This window comes from Pinus tabuliformis, chromosome 3_2 (assembly GCF_031772625.1).
Source record: "Pinus tabuliformis cultivar Carrire ecotype Pingquan chromosome 3_2, CPIR1, whole genome shotgun sequence".
In the NCBI taxonomy this organism is placed as follows: domain Eukaryota; kingdom Viridiplantae; phylum Streptophyta; class Pinopsida; order Pinales; family Pinaceae; genus Pinus; species Pinus tabuliformis.
The window spans coordinates 856,125,734-856,148,223 of record NC_142302.1 but is presented as its reverse complement, the minus strand read 5'-3'; positions in this window follow the sequence as shown (position 1 = coordinate 856,148,223).

Below are 22,490 nucleotides of genomic sequence, written 5' to 3'. Positions count from 1 at the left end.
GGTAGATCAACGCCTTAGAATTCAGCCTCTTCGAGGGGGAAACCTCCTTTACATTACATAAGTGAACAATTCTTCGATGATTCAAATGACAAAACCTCCTTTCTATATATACGAGTCTAAGGAGTCACAATATAATCCAGTTGACCTAACAATAATAATATAAAGCCACAAAAATAACAATAGAGGGAATCTATGGGGCACATTAATAGCAATATGGGGGCAATAGGGGCACAACAATATAAATAAGGGGTATAACTACAATATTAATGGGGTAATCACTAGTATTATAGGGACCCAACACATTCCTAATAATAGTGGTGGACTGAGTTTCAGGCCAATCCAATTGACTTTCAGTCTTTGGATAGATTAGTTGTACATGGGTGTCTTGTTTAGTTCTTCTCTCAATCTTTGAGGAGAGTGGTACTCTCGTATCTTTAAGTTGTATGGCAATGTGTTCCATCTCCTTAGGCAAGAATGTATGATATCATCCCCTAATAGCCTAAACATGTCCTCAAAATGCGAAATTTCTTGATTTTGGGTATCAAGATACTTGGGTAGAAGCTGAGGATCATTTGCAATCAAATTATGGGTAGTGATGATGACCATGGGATCTGATCGTTCAACTCTAATCATAACAGGTTCAGTTTGTTCTCTTGCCAATATATTCTTCATCACTGGAGCCCTTGATTCCTCATGGTTCATTCATGATGTCAAATCCATCAACTGTAAATATCCTAGCTTGGCATTAGGGTCCCATATATTCATGTCTGTTAAGGCCATGTTACACAAATAAAACTCATACATCTTTGCCCTATCTTCTAGTGTGCTCTGATCACTAAGATCATTGAACTGCCTGTAGTCCTAAAATGGCATGGTGTCTCTCTATGCTAGGGTCTTGATTTGGAACTGCAGCCACTATTCCTTGAGGTATGGGGCATAGGATTTACCTAGCATCCTACACTATATTGCTTTCAAAGAGAGACTAGCCATACATGCCAATTGATTCTCTCTTTCTTGCATCTTTCCTCTTAACCATACATTTTTTGTTTCTAGCTAATTATTCATTATGGCTTCTCTGTCCCTCAAGCTACTTAGCTATCTTCCCATCTCCTTGAGCTTCTACTCCATGTGCCCAATGTCTTCCACCCCCTTGGATTTGGCAATCTGCATCCATTGATGAATTCTGGTTCTCTCCTTCTCAAGCTTGAAGAATAGTGGAATATAAAATTTTTGAGGAATGACCCTGCCTCCTTCAATAAACCTATAGTAGGAGTCAAGGTTGGGTTGGGGCCTAGGTTCCTTTAACTTTGGGTCCTCTTATTTAGTTTCTTGCTATGTGCCTCCCTGCTTTTCCAATTTTTCTGTCTCCTGTAGGTTTTGTAGAGTATCCTATAGGATTGCTTCAGCTTCCTATAGATCCTGTCGTGTATCCTGTAGGATTTCTTTTCCCTTGGAGGAGGTGGATCTAGTCATAGGCCTTCTCACATAGGTGATAGGAGACTTAGGAGAAGGAATTTTATCGGATTGTTAAGGTGAGTCCTCAATCACAATGGGAATTTTGGTTGGCATTTGGGGTTTCCCCTACCTTATTATTGTGCTTTTCCTTGTCCTGAAATATAAGGGGGTCTACCAATGTCTTTTTCCTTTCTGCTTGGTGGGGGTGTTAAGAGCAGTGAGGGTAGCTACTGCCTCTCTCTCAATGCATTTGGGAGACACCCTAGGTGACTCCTCCTTGTCTTTTTCCCCCTCTTTCCCATTGTTTTCATCACTTATGTCTTTCCTTTATTCTTCCTCTTGTAGATCCTCATCTTCTTTATCAGTTTCGTCCTTAACATCCTCCGTTGTTTCTTCATCATACTCATCTTTCTCCTCTTCTTATTCATATTCCCCATTTTCTTCTGTTTCATCTTCTTCTTCATCCATCTTATCTTCATCTCCTTCTACTTCTTCTTCTTCCTGCTCTAATTCTTCTTCCTCCGCTTCAGTCTCTTCCTCATCCTTTCCATTGATAGTAGGACTAACATCATGTCTAATAGCTTTGATGTCCTCCTCTGCCTGCATGTCTCCAAAAACTGACCATTGTATAGGAATTTTGATGTTTTGGAGGGAATATTCTATAGGAATTCTAATTAACCCATGGTGAGCTAGCTGTTGGGAATTTCCCTCTTGCACCTTGATGCTTGTATCTATCAGTGATTGTAGCAGAAAGTATGGTATGCTGAGTCTGTGGTGAGGGGGTGTTTCTACTCCAAATCTCAACTCTTCAAGAAGCCTAAAATGATAGCCATAGACCACACTATACCTACCCTCACATGATATGTATTTGATAAGTTGGTAGCTCATGTCATTCCATGGATATGGCAAACTTGTTCTCCTTACTCCATTCTTGTCCTCAATGGGTTCCTCGCCTTGTAAAAAGAATTTCTTTTTTGTAATCTGGCTATCTCCTTTGTCTTCCTTCCTCCATGGTACTCCTAAGGGAATTGTGGTCACTCTACTGATGAGTTCAAGGGTGAGCTCTATGGATAGGCCTCTTGCCACAACCGTGGCATGGAATCTAGTAAGTAGAATGAGCGAGAGAGCAAAATCTCGGGCCACCTCATCATCATACCCCCTTAATTTTTCGAAATACCCCATCAAATTATGCCTTGTGAAGACTTCTAGCACTTGAGGGTGTTGTTGGATTCTCACACTGTTAATGGGCTCCCTTCTATTAAACCCTCCTATCATCTTGGTTGGTGAAGTTTGAGGAGATGAGATGGTTGATACAATTTCCAAATGTGGAAGTAAAAAACTGAAATGACTGTGTGGACAATTCTCTTACATAGCTTCCAAATTCACTCAAACTAGAGGATTTTTTGTTCAATTTACTTGGAAAGAGGGATGTAATTAAAGAGCCTACCTCTTTATAGTGTTTTTTGTGGCCAAACCCCGTGTTTTCGCCTCTGAAACTCCTCTCGGCCTATCCTGTAGACTATATTTGTGTATCCTGTAGGAATCTTGTGTACAATCCCATAGGATTTCTTGTGCAATCCTATAGGAATTCCTGTGTAGAAAAATAATGGAGTTTTTCTAAGTTTCCTGGGTATGAGAGTGAGTTGTGAGAGTGAGCCTCGAGGAAATGAATGCATGAATGCATGGGGATGACGATTACTTCCTCTTATGGTCATTTGGGGTGAGGTGGTGTGTTGGAAGCCAGGGTAAGGTTTCAATTTTTGGACTATTGGTCCCCACTACCACCTCATCATTCCCAACTCCTTGTAATCAACTCCCACTTCATGCCTCCATAGCCTTAACTGATTTTTTTCCTTCTTGTTTCTATTTTTGAGTTGACTGCTACCACATGTGAGAGGAAAAACTGTTTTTGTCTTTGTTGACTGATTCAAGGTGGCCAAGTTAACTTGCCACCTTTTGCTTATAAACCAACTTACTCGTAACCTTTACATCTTTTGACTACATTATGCACATGAGAGATTGAGTAGGATACTTACCTGTAGTGCTAATACCTTGCTGCAGTTGTTGAAGTCCGGAGGTGCTTGTCGTGTGTATTGGCTGCATGCTATTGTTCTTCCATTTTTTTTTGTTCTCCAATGATTCTTTTGTTGTGAAGGTACCTAGTGTTGAGGATGATGGTGTTTCTGTTACTTTGGAGTCCTTTATGCTCTTATATCATCATCTTGGAATCTTGTTGTTCTTATGATTTGTATTCTGCGGGATAGGTTGCTACAAGATTTCCTGCAGGATGTCCTGTAGTTGCTTCTCCCCCAGAACTCTTAATCATACACTTTGCTGGGATTTTGAGGATGGTGACATGGATGGCGAGGGAGACTAGGAGTGTGGAGAATGAGGAAAACTTAGGTGATGGTCCCTATTTCTCTTTGTTTCCTTCCTTTTTTGAAGACTTTGATTTTATTTTTCTTTTGAAACTGATTTTTTTTTAGGGTGAATGCATGGGTGATGAAGGTGGACATAGGTGTGGTCATGGAATGATGATGTAGGGGTGCTATTTTATTGACATAACAAGTCATTTTTTTTCCTTAGGGTTGCTTCTTGTAGAATTTTTGGGTCACTTTAATTCCTACAGGATCATCCTATAGGTTTTCATGGGATCCTGTAGGTTTATAGGGGATCCTGTAGAAAACACAGTCCCCTTGTAAACTAAAGCAAAGGAGTGTAAAAAATAAAAGAAATGGTGGAGTGATGCATGATAATGAGTGGAAAAATAAAAATGTGAGTGAAATAGGTATCTTTGTGAAACTCCTTTGCTCTCTGATCATCCTTCTTACTGACCTACAAAATAGAAATTTTCATGATTTTTTCTATTTTCCCTTTTTTTTCCTTTTTTTCTTAAACAATTAGGCTGCCTCTCTGAGGTTTTCATCAAGCTGTCTACCCTGGGCACCTCAAGAGAGGTTTTCACCTAGGGATATTTTTATTGTCATTTTTATTTATTTATTGACACCATTTGGGCCGCTGTAAGAGGTTTTCAACCCAATAGTGGGACTCACGCCCCTCATGGAGGTTTTCACCTAAGTCCTTATTCTTTTTTCCTTTTTTTCTCAGTGATTTGATGAGGCAAGAGCTGAAACATTCTCCACTACAATCACCATTTTATTGATACCATCAATGAATTCCTGTCTTGACCATGGTCTCTTCTAAATTTTCAATCAGCGTCCATTAGCAAGTAAAGGAATGGCCTCTTCATCTATGGTTCTAATCTGTATTGAACCGTTATCATGGCATATTCCTACAACATAAGGTCCTAGCCATCTTGTCCTTAACTTTCCCTTGAAGTCCTTATACCTGAAATCATATAACAAAGCCCAATCACCTTCCTGAAATTGCTTTTCCTTGATGTTATTATCATGCTAGATCTTCCTTTGAAGTTGAATTACCTCTGTATGTAGGAGGACCTGCATTCTGAACTCATCTAAACCATTCAACTGGAGCAATCTCTCCTTTCTTGCATTGCTGAGGTCTAGATCTAGTTGGGATGCCATCCTTAATGTGTTATACTCAAATTGAATGGACAACAGGGCCTTTTTCCCATATACCAACTCATAGGTTTTGAATCCAGTGGTGGTCTTCGAGGTGGTATTATAGCCCCAGGTGGCCTCAACAAGTCTATCTGCCCAATCCTTCCTGCTGCTACTTACCACTTTGGTCAAGATGCCCTCCAACGCTCTATTGGTCACCTCCACTTGTCCATTAGCTTGTGGATGATAGGGAGTGGAAGTTATACGCTTGATGTTGTGTTGGCTGAGCAATTCTGCAATCATGTTGGAGGTAAATTGGTTGCCTTGGTCTGTGACCAGTTCTCTAGGGTACCCAAATTGGTAAAATACATTATCCCTTGGGAACTCAGCTACCTTCTCTTTTGTTGCTACCTTAATTGCCTTCATTTCAATCCACTTAGTCAAATAGTCAGTGCACACAATGATGTACTATTTTTTTCTTGGAAAGAGGGTCAATAGGTGAAATGAAGTCCACGGCCCACTTGTCAAATGGCTCAAAAGTCACTTAAGGCTACAGAGGCATTTCATCTCTTGGAGTAGGCCTTCCCATCCTTTGGCACTCATCACACTGACTAGTATATCTTTTCACATCCTGATGAAGAGTTGGCCAATAATAGCATGCTTGCAACACTTTGAATGCTGTCCTCTTTGCTGCAAAGTGACCTCCACAAGGCAAATCATGACAGGTAAGAATGATGTCAAAGACTTCCTCCTCCCTGACACACCTTCTCAAGATTTGATATGGGCCAAGTTTGAAGAGATTTCCCCCAATCCAAGTGAAGGGGGCTTCCTATCTTACTTTTCTCTTTGGAGGACAAGTTCAGTGGGAACTGTGCAGATACCAAATGGTTTGCTATATCAGTAAACCATGGAGAAAGAAATGAAATGGAAAATAAGTGCTCATCCAGTAACTAGTCATCAACCATTCCTTCTTCACTTGCAGGCAAACTTAATCTAGACAAAAAGTCTTCAACACCATTCTCCTTACCAGGCTTATCAACAATAGTTAGATCAAACTATTGTAATAAAAGTAACCATCTTATAATCCGAGCATTCACATATAATTTATTCATTAAATATTTGATTGCAGCATGGTTAGTGTGTACAAATGTTTGATATCCTGCAATATAATGCCTAAATTTGTTCAATGAATGCACAACAACCAGGAGTTCATTTTTGGTCACTGTGTAGTTCAGTTCATCCTTTGACAGATTCTTACTGATAAAGTAGATAACATAAGGAAATTTTTCATCTATCTATGTTAGGACTACTCCTATGGCTTTGTGTGAGGTATCAGCATGAATATGAAAAGGAATGGCCCAATTTGGGCCTCGAAGAATCGGTACAGTGGTTAACTTGATCTTTAGGGTGTTTAAGGCCTCTTGACAACTTTTTGACCATATAAACTCTGAGTCCTTGGCCAACATAGTAAATAAAGGAGAGGACAACTTGTTGAAGTCCTTTATGAACCTTTGGTAGTATCCAACTAACCCTAGGAAACTTCTGACATCTCTCTGCTTTTGAGGCGATGGGACCCTTTGGATGATAGCTATTTTGTTTGGGTCCACCTGCAGTCCTTGCTGAGATATTGAATGACCTAGCATGGTCCCTATAGTCATCCATAATTCACATTTTTTGGGACTAAGAGGTAGGTTCATTTCAATGAATTTGTGTAGTACTTTGCCTAGGTTGGGCAGAGCCTCTTGAAAATCATAGCCATAAGGTGTAAAATCCTCCATATAAATTTCTACTGCATCATGGGCTAGCTCAGAAAACATAATCAGGACTTCTCCCTGGAAAGTGGCAGGAGCATTGCATAGGCCATAAGGAAGGATCCTATATTCAAAATTACCCCAAGGACAAATGAAGGTGGTTTTATGTTGGTCTTTTGGGCCGATATGGATTTGGTTGTAGCTGCTGAATCCATCTACGAAAGAGAGAAACTTTTTCCCTGCCAAGCCATCTAGAACTTGGTCAATGAAAGGTAGAGGAAAATGGTTCTTCTTTGTGGCTTTATTCAACTACCTATAATCAACACAAATCCTCCACTTACCATTTTTGTTTGGAAATAACACCAAACGAGAGACCCACTCACTATCAGAGATAGGGTAAATGAATCCTGCATCAAGCAGTTTTTGCAGTTTTTCTTTGACTATATCTTTAATAGCTGGATTCATCCTCCTTTGGGGTTGCTAGACTGGCTTGCAACCTTCTTTGATGTATATGTGGTGTGTGCACACTGAGGGGTGCACTCCCTTCATTTCTTTGTAACTCCAAGCGAAGGCATATAGATGTTCCTTTTGCATGTTGCATAACCTCTCTTCTTGGAGAGAGGAAAGAGATTTATTAATTTTCAAGGTTCTCTCAGGGCCAAATTCTATGGTTTTGACATGGAGAAGGTTGGAATCAACCAAGCATAGGTCAATTGGATGATTCTTTTGGGTTTCCTTTACTACATCTTCTAAGGACAATTTAATGGGAGTTGGACTTTGGAGTAGGTGTTTAATGAAATCATCTTCATTCGGTTGTCCTCCTCCCATGGTTGTTTCTAGAGTATAAAGTTGGGCGGAATAAACTTCATCTTCTTCCTCCTCCTCTAGCCATAAAGGTAAATCATGCTCTAGAGATGGCTGAGGAGGAGGGTATAGGACTAACTGTTTGGACATATCCCCATTCTTGATGGTCATATTTATAGCTCTGCAACTGATGTAAGCATTGGCAGTGGCCAACCAGGGCCTTCCAAGGATAAGAGGGTAACCAGTAAGATTAGCCTTAGGCCGAAGAACTATGAAATTTGCAGGGAACTCCTAAGAGTCAATGGAGACCATCACATCCTCCATAATCCCCTCAAGTGTCACTGTGGAGTAGTCTGCAAGTTGCAGAACTATTGTGGTATTCCTCAATGAACCTTGGAGGTTGAGCTTGATTAGGGTGTCCTTGGTCATCACATTAATGACAGCCCCAAGATTAATCAAAGTGTGTGGGACAATGGTGCCATTAATGTGCACATCTACTACTGGGCTTCGAGGGTCCAAATACTTTGAAGAGATTACTTGCCCCAGCATTAAGTTGGACAACTTTCCAATGACATTAATGGTAGGGGCATCTCTTCTTCGCCTCCGTGGATGCTTGAAGCACTTCTCCTTAATCAACTTATTGTAAATAGGCACATATTTTATTTCTTGGAGAAGTGGAATCTTCACACATAGATTTTTCAATTCTCCCAGAAGTTTAGTCTCTTCTGGCGTAGGCTGGAGTGGTTGGGTTAATCGCTCGAGAAAGGGTGGATTGACATTAAGAACTCTTTCCTCTCTTTCTCCCTCAATCTCCCTAGGTGGAGGTGGAGGTTGGTTATTCAGGAGAGCTCTCCCAAATCTCAGGTTAATCTCTTGGATTTCCACAGCATAAGCTGGATATGATGTCTCTCCATTGTATACTTGTTGAGCCTATCTATTGTTCGGGTTCAAATTTGGCTGGGAAGGCATCTAAGGTTGCTTGGGTGGAGGAGAGTGTAATAGTTGTGGTTGGGCAGGTCTTGGAGGTGATAAAGTTGTAACATTGTTGTATTAGGGCCTCCACCCCTGGGGTGGTGCATTCCACTGAGGTTGTGGTGGAGCATATGGTTGAAATGACTGGTTGGCTAGATGGGAGTGATACTAAGAAGCAAATGACCAAGGAGGAGGTGTAGACCAAGAACGATGAGCAGGGGGTCCCCAACAAGGTATGGATGTGGTCTGGTTTGGGTTGTAATATGGATGGGATGACCCTTGTATGCCCTACTAGTATGGTCTAGGCCCATGAGGTCTCCTTTGGTTTATGTAGCAAAGCTGCTCAGTGACCCCTTCAACTCCTTGATATACAGCTTTGAGTCCAAGCAAAGAAGGGTGCTTGTCTATGGAGTGGTGTTCTTCACAAACTGACCAAATTTCAATAGAATTCAATGGACATCCATTCTTAGGGTGCCTCCTGGTGCATCTAGGACAAAATATGGCCAAGGCTCTCTCTATTTCCTCCTACTTTATATTAGTGTTTATAGTGTCCATTTGTAAGGCAAGTGTTTGTAGCATGTCACTCTTGAAATCTTCCATCATTTTTCCAATTTCACCATTGATGGATGAGTTAGAAGAGGATGTGCTGACCATAGTTTCTCTACCCCTACCCTTTTTCCTAGCTACCTTAGAATGGTTTCTAAAGACAATCTTGATATCCTCATAGGGTAATGGGTAGATATTTCCTCCTGATAACAAGTGTAGGGTATCCAGAAGATCTTCCCTTACTCCCCCAAGTAGGACCAACTTTAGTGACTCAGACCAAGTGTGCACCTGGCCCTTTTATAACTAAGCTGGAATATTTCTTCATAGTCCTCTAGGGATTCATCATTGCCAATGGTCATCCTAAAAATTTCCTCTTTAGTATCCTTTGACCTACAATAGTTTCGATACTTGTTTTTAAAGGATTCGTACATCTGAGCCCAAGTTGTGATGCTATCCCTAGGTAAATCCATGAACTAGTGCAATGTCGCACCCTTGAGGGTAGATGGAAATAGTTTTAACTTTTGCTTGTCATCTCTATCATCATATGTTCGGTATATAACAACAAACTCAAATTGGAAAGTGTCGGGATATTCTATGGTCAAGCCATGGAAATGAGGTAGGGCAGAGGGGCTTATATTTTTCATCTTAGTGTCCTCATCAATTTCCCTAATGGGGAAGGCACCCTGAACTCTCTCTCTATTCCCTTTGTCATTTTTGTTTTCAACCACTGGTTCAATAGGAATGGGTTCTTCTTCTTCTTCTTCCCCTATAGGTTCTTCAAATATGTCAGGTTTCTCACCTAAGGGTTCCTCCAGTTCACAACCACCAAGAAAAGGGAAGGTTGGATGTTTGATGCAGTGGGGGTATTTGGAAAAAATTTCCGTAAGTTATCCCTATTTCTATGATGCATGAAAGGAAACGTTTTTGGTTTGGTGTTGTGTTTTTTCAAACTTGGAAAGTACTTTGCAGAATTGAAATCACTAATTAAATGAAAACTACTGACTGAATGAAAAAAACTACTTGTTGAATTGAAATCTTGCTTGCAAAATGGAAAGGAAAGCAAAAAATGTAGAATGAAAAATGAAGCAACTAAATTACTTTTGTAGAAATAAACTAATGGTAGAATATTAGAGACAAGAAATAGAATAAAGAAGTAGTAATCACATATTACTCAGACGCCTCACCAGAAATGTCACCAAAAAGTGATGAGCGCTAGTATTCAGTAAGAGTGCTACAACCCCTAGGTTACCAGCTTTACTTTATGAACTCGGGGTTCGTACAAACTTGGAGTTGACAGTGTTGTATACACAAGTAAAAGGGATGGTTTTGCCTTTCATCATTTTTCAATTGGTGAGAGACAACTAGGGTTTCCAAGCCAGACTTCTATGGAGTTAGAAGAAGCTTGGTTTCTTGATGGATGAAAGGGAAATCTACTCTAACAGAGAGCTACTCTACTGCAACAATGAAAAGGACCGAAATATAAATCACACCATTTCCTAATTAACTACCAAGAAACTATGCTTTGCAATAATTCTAAATCAACATGAACCAAATGCTACTATCTAATCATGGAAGTAATAAGCATCAAACATCACTAATGTGCAACTAAAGGGACTGAAATAAATATGTTTTTGTCTTTTTCCCTTTTCATGTAAAATCAAGTATGCAAACTAATTTTTTTTTTGTGATGTGGCAGGTGAATTAAGGATGTTGGAGGATGGTTGGATGGTGTGGGATACCCTAGGTTGACCTTTGGTGGCTTTCTAGAGGTTTTCCCTCAATTCACCCTCAAAACAGGCCATTACAGGAAAACCTACAGGCTGTACTAGAAACTTACAGGATTCCCTGTAAACCTACAGGGTATAGCCGAGAGAAAAATGGGATGTGTTGGAGGTGCTGGAAGGCTTCGTAAGGTGGTAGATGGGTGGAATGAAGTGAGAAAAGGTCTAGTATCACTCAGAAGTCAACAACGAGGATAGAAGAAGGTTGGATTCACTCAATGTGCTTGGAAGAATTTCTATGTAAAATGATGGAAACTAGTGAAGGAAATGGTGAAAACAAGGAATGAGTATGGTGGATGAAGTGGAAGGTGGTTGCTGGCTATGAAGTATTTTTCTACTCCTGAAGCACCTTTTCTGCATAAAACATGTATAGTTTCCAAAAATCTATGTAAACAAGAAGCATTCCCATAAGCTAGAAAAGCAAAATTAATGAACTAACTACCTACATTATGCATGAGGAAAGTTGCTGAAATGAATGAAATCATGGATGAGATCTATTGCAAGAATGAAGATAGAAGAGATAGCAATGAAATCCTACTTTGCAAAACTGATCAAATGCTAACTTAAATGTAGTAAAATCTAAATCTCACACAAGAAATAGAAATTTGTGCTTTTGGGGCTGCATAAGGGTCCCTTCCTCAAATCATGATCCAAAAGGGAGGAAATGAGGCCAAGACACCTACTGACAGCCTTGTGGTGCTCCTTTTATCCTTGCTAACCTTCTACTAAAGTAAGGCACAAATGGAAGCAAACTAATAAATGACCAATCCAATCTATACTTCTTGCAATGAAAATACATCTAAAGACAAATTAACATTGAAGTTATGAAACTAAGCTAAAAATATAGATACAAGAAAGACGAGCCTTGGCTACTAGGTTTGGGCCCTAACCCAAGAGCTTCAGCCATCTGAGTTAACTCAGCGCTGGCTCAAAAAAAAACTCATTCTTATTACCAAAACATAAAATTACATCAACGAAACTTCCACAAGTTTGGAGCTCGAAAATAACTTAGATTTTTACAACGAAAATTCAAATCCTAATGAGCCTATAGGCCTCTCTACTTATACAACTAACGTCCCCAAAGAATTCCTTAAAATTAGGGAAGCTCGGCTCCCAAACTCGAGATAAACTAGCTCTTTGTCTCTCAATTTCTCGACTACCTACTAATCCTCATGACTTGACTACTTGCACTCCAAGCTAGTGCAATAAATGGAGGAATATTCGTATGGGGAAGAAGTAAATGAGGAGGATTTACCTCCTACAGTCCCTCTCTCTTGTCCCATTTCATGTTTCGCCTTATTCTTTGCCAAAATTCTTGGATTTTCTCCTTCAATCCTACCTTCAATGCATATTAGTCCATTAGGCATAATATCCAACTCTAACTCATCTCATAAACAAAATATAATAAAAAACATGTAATAAGTTGTGAGAAAAGTTGGTTTGACTAAGCTATGAGGTGAATTAAGGCCCATATAGTTACCCAATGATGAGGCTCATCAGTAGTCATAGAAACAAGAACTTGACAACTATGAAATCGATCAATTTCTGAGTATCTCAGTGAGTGGAAGAACTTACCTGCTGAAGATTCCACATGGGAGGATGGGAATTTTATACAGAAGCATCCAGAACTACTCAAGCATTAAGGAAAGCACTTTTTTGAAGGAAAGGGGCATTATAGGTCCCTATAATACTAGTGATTCCCCCATTACTATTGTCAGTATAGCCTTTATTTTTATTATTGTGCCCCTATTGTCCCCATATTGTTATTAGTGTGCCCCATAGAAGCCCACTATTGTTAGTGTTGTGTCCTTATATTATTATTGTTATGTCAAATTTGATTATATTGTGACCCCTTAGACTCCTATACATAGAAAGGAGATTTTGGCATTTGTATCATCTAAGAATTTTTCATTTGTGTAATGTAAATAAGGTTTCCTCCTCGGAGAGGTTGATTTCTAAGGCATTGATATTTCTTTTCTATCTTTCTGTGAGTTGGTTTCATAACATAGTCACTGATAGTCATACTAGAAATGGGTCACCTACCTCGATGAGTCATGTTGTTGAAGACTCACCTGCTTCTTCGAGTCATTCTCGGGGCACAAATCCCATCTCTCTTGAGAAAGAATCACTAACTTCTACAACTCATGTTGGGGACTCACCACCAACCACTACTAGTCATGTTGGCAACATTGATGTTGATCATATACCTAGGTGTAGAATATTTAAAACTAAGTTTGCTTGTATTTTATGTCGGGGAGATCATCTTACTCATTTTTGCCTCGAAATTTCAGTGGTACAAAGGTTCTAGTCCGAGTCTGAAGGCTGTTCTACTCATGAACCTATTTTTCTCTCTCATCAATCTACTCAACTATTGGTCGATGAGGTAGTTGATCTAGTGTAATATTTTATTGATTCCACTCTTCTTTTGGGGGGTCAAGTGCTTACTAACAAAGTATTCTTCATTTATAATTCAGAGTCTTCTGGATTAGGGTGCATGCTGGTCTCTTCGAGTGTCCCACCTCCAAGTTCTAGGAGTGTTTCCTTTGATTAGGATAATATTGTTGAGCTTCATCTTCCTTCTCCCACACCTTTCCAAATAAGGACTAAAGTTAATTCCACAAATTTATATCGATGTATAGTGGATGAAATGTCCTTTGCAATTATTATATCCTCCCTAGCTTTGAAAGCTTTAGGTTCTCTAAACTTGCTGGTAGAAGATAGTCATTTGTTAGCCTTTGATACAAGACCTACGAATCTTTGAGTGTTCTCCTTGAATTTACTATAAATTGGGTGGTAAGATTGTCTTAATCAATATGGTGGTGGTTGGTCACCCTTTAGACTTCAATATTCTCCTTAGGCATGATTATGTCTATGTTATGAATTCCATGGTGTGTTCAATCTTTCAAGTGACGTATTTTCCTCATAAGGAAGTATTTTCAGTATTGATCAACTTGCATTTGGTAACCACCATCCTAATTTGAACTTAGTTTAGAATACCACTTAGTATGTTCCAAGTGTTCAAGTATACTCTACCCCATCATGAGTGAACTATGCCATCATTATCACGATGGATTCACGGGGGAAGAAATAGCATACCATGTGCATTCATAATGGGGGATATATATTTAGTAAAAAATGACATAATATATTGAACATATAATAAAGGGTAAAGGGTTTTTATATTGGTAGGTATAAAAATGGAGCTCAAAGTTAATGAAAAAATATAAAGGGCTATAAAAAATGTTAATGAAAAGAATGGATACCTACAATATCTAGTAAAAGTAGGTGTTTTATAAATTGGGAAGGTGTATTATATTTGTAATGGTAGCGGGTTAAAGAATGTAATTTTTAGAGGTATTTTCGAATATGTTGTCAAATTAAGGGTATGATTTAGTATGCCATTAACACACATGATATGTCAGAGATTCATTAAGTGAGGCCCCCATGGGAACTAAATCCTTAATGCTCAAATTCTTGTGAGAAGGGTCCTTCAAATTCTTATTTTCCTTCTCGAAATTTAATCCCAGCAGTTGACCAAGAAATTTCTCTTATAGGGGCATGGGACTTCTCTCTTCCCTCTTTTAATCCTTCTAGTTACTATTATTTCTTGGATGTTTAGGTCCCTTCACAAAAGGAGCTTTTTGAAGCCATGAGTTTTAGTCACCAAAAGAGTCGTTGGCCTGAGTCCTGCAAGGGGCTTGTCTTGAAGAACTATTATGTATAAGCCTCAAGGATGTATGGTTCCATGTTATATCTGTATATATAACGTACACAATTTTGAGTTTTGTATTATATAATACAATATTTTATCTGAAGTTTATATCTACAATGTATTAACTTCTTTCCTAGTGTTCCTAATTATGTCTACAAAACTTTGAATACTTCTCCTTCTGGAATTTTCATGGTTGGTCCACTCTAAGAGGTATTTGACTCGAAACTAGAATATAGGTTAGGTTATCCACCTACATTATTCATTATCAATTCCTTTTCCTTTTTTGCCTTAGGATCAACCCCACCAAGCTATGACACATAACTTTATCGCTACTTGGAAGTGTCATAACTTGTGTGGTAGGAACCTACCTTATCATCGACACTGTAGATAGTAACTTGTTTCCACATGGAACACATGCTGAAGATTTTTTATTAGGATCGGGAAACCCTTTAGTCTTGTTGTGACTTTGCGATCAAGATGCATTATTCTACTTCTCTCCTTTTATTTTGGCTTTATACCCTAGAGGCTCCCATAAGTTAAGTTGTACTCTTTCATTGCATATTGATCACTTGCATGCCCTTTTTGGCCTGAAGTCGACTTCATTGGAATACTGTATAAGCCACTATTTACCAATACCTTTCTACAAGATCAATCCATTCATCCATTACCCTTCTCAACTTGACACTCTTTTTCTATGGAGGGAACATTCCTTGACTGTCAATGACCAATATCTGCCACCTTGCATTGAGCATAGGAATGTTCCAGACCCAGGAACTAGTGCACCTTCCCTTGACACTCATTCTTGCCACTGTAGTCTAGGAATTCCTTTATTGTTTTTCAAGATTTATAATATGAGATGCAGGAGCCTTAGCCCAAGAGAAAATCATTGTTAATAAGTAGACATAGGGGTCATGTATGTTTAGGAAATAGCTTTCCTAAGTCTCAAATTAATGTAATATCTAGGCCTTTAAGTGATTTAATTATATATGTGAGAGGAAATTGTAAGTACCCTCAAATAAATGAGGACATGAGTGGCAATAATAAAAAAAAAAAGCCTAATGTCAATTAGGACTCTTAAAACAGTTCATGATTCTAGAAGCGAGAGGGAGTTTTAGACATTAAATGGAAAATAGGCATGGACCATTCAGCTGAATAAGGCGACTTTTCTGTTTTAAAATAGAGAAAAAGATGGAATGGATAAGTCTCTTGAAGAGTTATTAATCTGCCACATATGTATTCTGTAGCGAGCTTTAGGGTTTTAGTTGAGTGATTCAAGGAAAGGATGTGGTCAGATCCTTTATAGTGGTCTGATCCAATGTTTCCATATAAATATATGTGTGATGGACATATGTGTTCAATAGGAGATATAGAGAGGGATAGATAGAATATATGTAAGCCTATGGGTAGAGTCAAAAGGGAGAGGCTATAACATTCAAGAACTAGCCTGTGCGAGACTTAGAGTCTCTGATATGTAAATTGTTGTTTATATTAATATATGGAGATGTTATTTCATGACTATGTTAATATGTGAAAACTATTTCATAAATGATTTACTGTGAATTCGTAGGTTCTGTAACTATGATTGTAGGCAAAATTCTAAAGGACGCAGAGGAACGAAGTTGAGCTAGAGGGATCGTAGAAGGGTCATTGAATCCAGCTGAAGGATCAGAGAATTCGCTAAGGATTTCAGCTCAAAGGAAGTTGAACAGTGGAAGCAGAAGGCATAGTTTGAAGGATGCGCAGAGAAGAAGAACGATTTGAAGAAATTGTGTTGATCCACTTGAAGGGCCAAGAGTTTCTTTGAAGTGACAGCAATTAGAGAGGCATTCAAGTGAAGCATGGAAGAAGAGTCACAGCGAAATAGAGAAGGAGGAAGAACTTCTAATGAACCCAAAGACCCACAGAAACCATTGAAATGGCATAAAAACTAAGTAAAGGAATGAGCGGAGAAGTGAAGTGTTAATCACTTAGGAATCATTAGATCAGTGAGATGAACAGTCTAGGTTGTATCGCATCCACGGATTGGTGAAATCCTTTTGGAGGCATTCAAATTGCCAAGCAACTACCGATTGATCATGGACCATTGGATCGACATTAGATCAATGGTCATGATCAAAATCACAATCGCATTTTGGCAAAGATAAATGACAACAACAATGGAATGGAGCGTAGCATTACGCTGATAACAATATCACCGATAAGTGCCAGTCGGTGATCGGAGATATTGTCTAATCGGAGATCAGGCCTTAATGTAGTGTCACATTATGGAGCAACTAAAGGAAGCGGACCCGACGCATTTATAAACATGGGTTTAATGAATTTGAAGTCTGATATATATGTTCGGCAGAGTTTCCGTTTGTAAACAAAAAGGGTATGAATTAAGCGCGATAATGTATTTCTCGATCCCAAAGGGAAATTGCGTATCGGGGAAGAGGAGGTATATATATGTATGCATGACTAAGGAAAGATGCAATGGCCAATTGCGATGAGGCTTAACCTTGGGGACTGTACAGAAGTCCATATGGAAGGTGGAAAGAAGGTATGCTTGCGACATTTTCTTTGTTAATGGGTTTTATAAGAAAAAGCATTGATAATGTATTTATGCGATAGATATATATATTAACCAAGTTTGAAAGGGGAATGGTTATATATATATGGATTATGGTTTATATAAAGGTTTTGAAGGTTTTTTGATTCCCAATAGAAAGGTTTGGCAGGGTGATTAGTTCTGATACAAAAGAACTTATAAAGGGCCTTGACCATTTTATGTATGAAGATTTGACTCCATTGTAGAGTCAAAGACTTGGGATAGTTGTGTTATGCAGATTCTTGCATACTGTGGGTATGTGCGGGCGGGTGTTAGCCTACACCATTAGTGGTATTAGAGCAGAACTAAAATCAGAGCGAGGAAAGATTCCTATGAAAGAGAGTTTACACACAGGAAAAGGTAATGTGCTGAATGATAAAGACTACAATGGGAGATTGTAGCAGTTCCATCAGAGGCTTGGAGTAGGAAAGAAAAGAGGATTCCTTGAGGGAAAGAGAAAGCAAGATTTCTTAATGCAATTTTTGAAGGAAAGAGGACTTGGAGACAAAATAGAGGACAATCCATTCAAGTGCAGAAGAATGGGTGAAACAAGATCATCCTGAGATCTTGAATGTGAGGTAATATTTTCTATTTTAAATTGAGAATGTGTGCTTTTATACTAATGCACAGTTGACAGCAAGAAGAGTTGTGAGAGAAGAACCAGATGTGTTCTTAAAAGTAGAGTAAGGAAAGCACTTTGAAGTGGCAGTGAACCTAAAAAATCCAACAAGAGATTGGAGAGAGAGGACAACTGAAGTGTTCTCAAAAGAGAGTGACAGATTGCAGAAGCCTAGAGGGAGCAAAGGTGTTGCTCAAGAAGAGGTTCCAGATAGAGGATCTATGCTTACCAAAAGACTGAGTGAGGAGAGCTTAGTGAGATAAGATTGCAGCCAAGAGGACTAGTTGTAGCAGAGGCTTGTTACAGATAAGTGAGAAGCTCGTGAAGATAGAGGAGAAGAAGATGACTACTGATAGTCATAGTAGAGGTTCAAAGAGAAGCCATAGTAGCAGATATGAGTAGAAGGATGCCAAGGCAAATGGCAAGAAGATGAGTCAAGAGGAAATTGACCAGGAAGTTGCAGAGTTAAAAGAACAACTCAATGTATTAAGGGGAATGCTTGAGGAAAACCAGAGACTGGGTTGGGTTTTGAGGAAAAAAACTAGTGAAGTGGAATAAAATACAAAGAAGGCTACAACAAATACAAGTAAAGTGGCTGAAGGAAAAACTAGAGGAAGTTGAGTTACAAATGGAAGAATCCATTTGTGATCAAGAACAAGGAGAATTTCTGGGAGAAGGTGAAGATGAAGACTTGAAGATTGAAACTTCAAGTGAGGCCAAAGGGTCACATGGGTTTAAAACTTACAATTTGTGTATATATGTAGATGAAACTTGTAAAGAAGGAAAATTTGCTGATATTCTCGTAAAGGAGGAAGAAGACAAGCATAATCTAAATTTTGTTTTGGAAGAAGATGAGATAGATATGTCTCATATACATTTGGGGAAAGATATCAAGCCACCAAGTGAAGGGCTTGAGGAGATTGAAGAAGAGGCTATCAAAGAATTTCTTAATCATATGAATGATTTATAATAGCAAGGAGATATGATGGTTGAACCATCAAGTGAGGCCATAGGGTCTTATATTTTTAAAACTGATATTTTGTGTATGATGGAAGATATTGCAGGAGAAAAGAAGCCATTTGAAGATATCTTCAGAGGAGATGAAGATCTTGAAGCAAAAGATGACGGAGAAAACTTTCCAGAAGAGAAGGAATTTGACTACATATAGAAGAAAAGGTCTACGGATGAGTCTATAAAAGCTGTCATGGAGATGAGGAATCGGGATCTTATTCTAATTAAGAATGAAGAAATACTATCTCAGAGAGGTAATCAAATGAGTTTGATTAATGTTATTGATGAAAACCAAATGCAGGGGAATGTTAATGTAGATGGTGAGACAAGGATAACTCTAGGAGAAGAGTTACAGAGGGACATCAAGGCAAAATGTACTGAAGAAGAAGAAACTATGTTAGTTGAAAACATAGTAAAAGATAATCAATTCACCATGATGATAGGCATAGTGGAAATAGCCATGAAATCTGTTGAGATAGTTAGTGAAGAAGAAGAACATATACTGAAAGATGTTAAGGAAGAGGAAGTCTATGGGAAAGACTTAGCAAAGAGAGAAGGAACATTAACAAAAGAATGTTTTGCAGAGGATAAGCAATCTTTAGAAGTTGTTAGAAGTATGGAGAAGTATCTTTTAGAAGATAAAAACTCTGAAATAAAGGAGGATGAAGAATGTCTCTTAAATGAGAGAAACAATGATTTATTGCAACAGAAGGAACTTAACAATGCATGGACGTGTAAAGATGTGACAACACAGGAACAAGTTCTTGTGGAAGAAGGAAATGAAGTTCAGTCTGAAGAGCTGATATGTGAAGCAACAATTGAGACTATTGAACCTTGTGATTCCCAAACAAATAATTTGTGTGTAAATTCAGGAAACATAAGTGACGATGAAATACTCGTAAGGTGTCACAGAGAAATTGCATTGCTGGAATATTTGCTAGAAATTCAGAGTATGATTGTATGATTACAGAAAAAGTAGTTCACTACAGTGGAGAATAGCAAGAAGGCATCATTGGGAAAGATGGTGTGGAAGAGAGACTAATGGACAGTCTCATGAATTCTTTTGAGAGTTCAAATCAACACACTGATGTGCTGACAGAGGAGAAAGAAACAGTGCAACAAACTCAATTGTTGCCAAAAGAAAACAAGGCACAACAACCTTGTGTTTTTAATTTTAACAAGCGTTTTGTGAATGCAGCTTTTGTTTCAAATGCTGGAGGGGATTTGGTGCAAGTGAACAGCCAAATAAAGGTGAAAGAAGAGAATTCTGTGGAAGAACTCAATCCATGGAATAGAGAAATTAATTTGTTGGAGAAAGTGTTGAACGGTCATGATTCAATCATGAAAAAGGGTAAGGATGATAGGGAGGCAGTCAACATAGGAGTCACATCAAGCATTGAAGTAAGAAAAAAAAGCAAACCAAAATTTGGAGCAAGTAAAATAGAAGTTAGCAAAGAAACCAACGCAAAATTTTAAGTAAGTAAAGAAAACCAGCAGCAGATTGAAGAACTAATTGACATCAACAACATGAAGAAAAATGAAAGAGGCAGAAATACAAAGCAGATAATGGACCAGTTCAAAGATTTACTGGAGACAGAGATTGAAGAAATGTGGGAGCTAATGATGAAGCAGTTCAAATGGAGGAAAGTGGTAGCAGCAGCAAGCAAGATCAATCAGAACTTGAACCTGATTGACAAGAAGAAGAAGATGGAGCAAAAGACAGTAGAAGTACAACAACAAGGGAACAAAGCATGTGGACAACTACAGAACAAAGTGTGGGATCGAAGAAGACCAGGACTAGAAGAGACATGATCAGGAGATCATGAATATTTTCTACTTTGGGAGTCTGATGCAGGAGCATTAGCCTAAGAGAAAATCATTGTAAATAAGTAGAAATAGGGGTCATGTATTTTTAGGAAATAACTTTCCTAAGTCTCAAATTAATGTAACATCTAGGCCTTTAAGTGATTTGATTAGATATGTGAGAGGAAATTGTAGGTACCCTTGAATAAATGAGGACATGAGTGGAAATAATAACAAAATAGCCTAAAGTCAATTAGGACTCTTACAACAGTTCATGATTCTAGAAGCGAGAGAGACTTTTAGGCATTAAATGGAGAATAGGCGTGGACCATTAAGCTAAATAAGGGAACTTTTCTGTTTTAAAATAGAGAAAAAGATGGAATGGATAAGTCTCTCGAAGAATTATTAATCTGCCACATATTTATTCTCTAGCGAGCTTTAGGGCTTTAGTTGAGTGATTCAGGGAAAGGATGTGATCAGATCCTTTGAAGTGGTCTGATCTAATGTTTCCATATAAATATATGTGTGATGGACCTATGCGTTCAATAGGAGATATAGAGAGGGAGAGATAGAATATATGTAAGCCTATGGGCAGATTCAGAAGGGAGAGGCCACAACATTGAAAAAATGGCCTGTGCAAGACTCAGAGTCTCTAATATGTAAATTGTTGTTTATATTAATATATGGAGATGTTATTTCTTGACTGTGTCAGTATGTGAAGAGTATTTCATACATGATTTATTGTGAATTCATAGGTTCTGTAGCTATGATTGCAGGCAGAATTATGAAGGATGTAGAAGAACGGAGTTGAGCCAGAGGGATCGTGGAAAGGTCATTGAATCCAACTGAAGGATTAGAGAATTCACTAAGGAGTTCAACTTAAAGGAAGCTGAACAGTGGAAGAAGAAGGTAGAGTTTGAAGGATGCGGAAAGAAGAAGAACGATTTGGAGAAATTGTATTGATCCACTTGAAGGGCCAAGAGTTGCTTTGAAATGATAGCAGTTAGAGAGCCATGCAAGTGAAGCCAGGAAGAAGAGTCACAGCGAAACATCGGAGGAAGAACCTCTGAAGAACTCAAAAGAACCACAGAAACCATTGAAATGGTGTAAAAACTAAGTAAAGGGATGAGAGGAGAAGTGAAGTGTTAATTAGTTAGGAGCCATTAGATCAGTGAGATCAATGGTCCAGGTTGTATCACGTCGACGGATTGGCAGAATCCTTTTGGAGGCATTGAAATCGGCGAGTGACTGTCGATTGATCATGGACCGATGGATCAGGATCAGATCAACGGTCACGATCGAAATCGCAATTACATTTTGGCAAATATAAACAACAGTGACAATGGAATGGAGCGTAGCGATATGCCGATAGCAATATTGCTGATAAGTGCTAATCGGCGATCAGAGATATTGTCTAATCAGAGATCAGGCCTTAATGTAGTGTCGCATTGTGGAGCAACTAAAGGAAGCATACCTGACACATTTATAAATGCGGGTTCAATGAATTTGAAGTCCGATATATATGTTCGATAGAGTTTCCCTTTGTAAACAAAAAGGGTACGAATTAAGCGCGATAGTGTATTTCCCGATCCTAGAGAGAAATCACGTATCGGGGAACAGGAGGTATATATATGTATGCATGACTAAGGAAAGATGCAATGGCCTATTGCAATGAGGTTTAACCTCGGGGACTGTGCAGAAGTCCGTACAGAAGGTGGAAAGAAGGTATGTTTGTGACATTTTCTTTGTTAATGGGTTTTATAAGAAAAATCATTGATAAAGCATTTATGCGATAGACATATATATTAACCAAGTTTGAAAGGGGAATGGTTATGTGTATGGATTATGGTTTATATTAAGGTTTTGAAGGGTTTTTGATTCATGATAGAAAGGTTTGGCAGGGTGATTGGTTCCGATATAAAGGAACT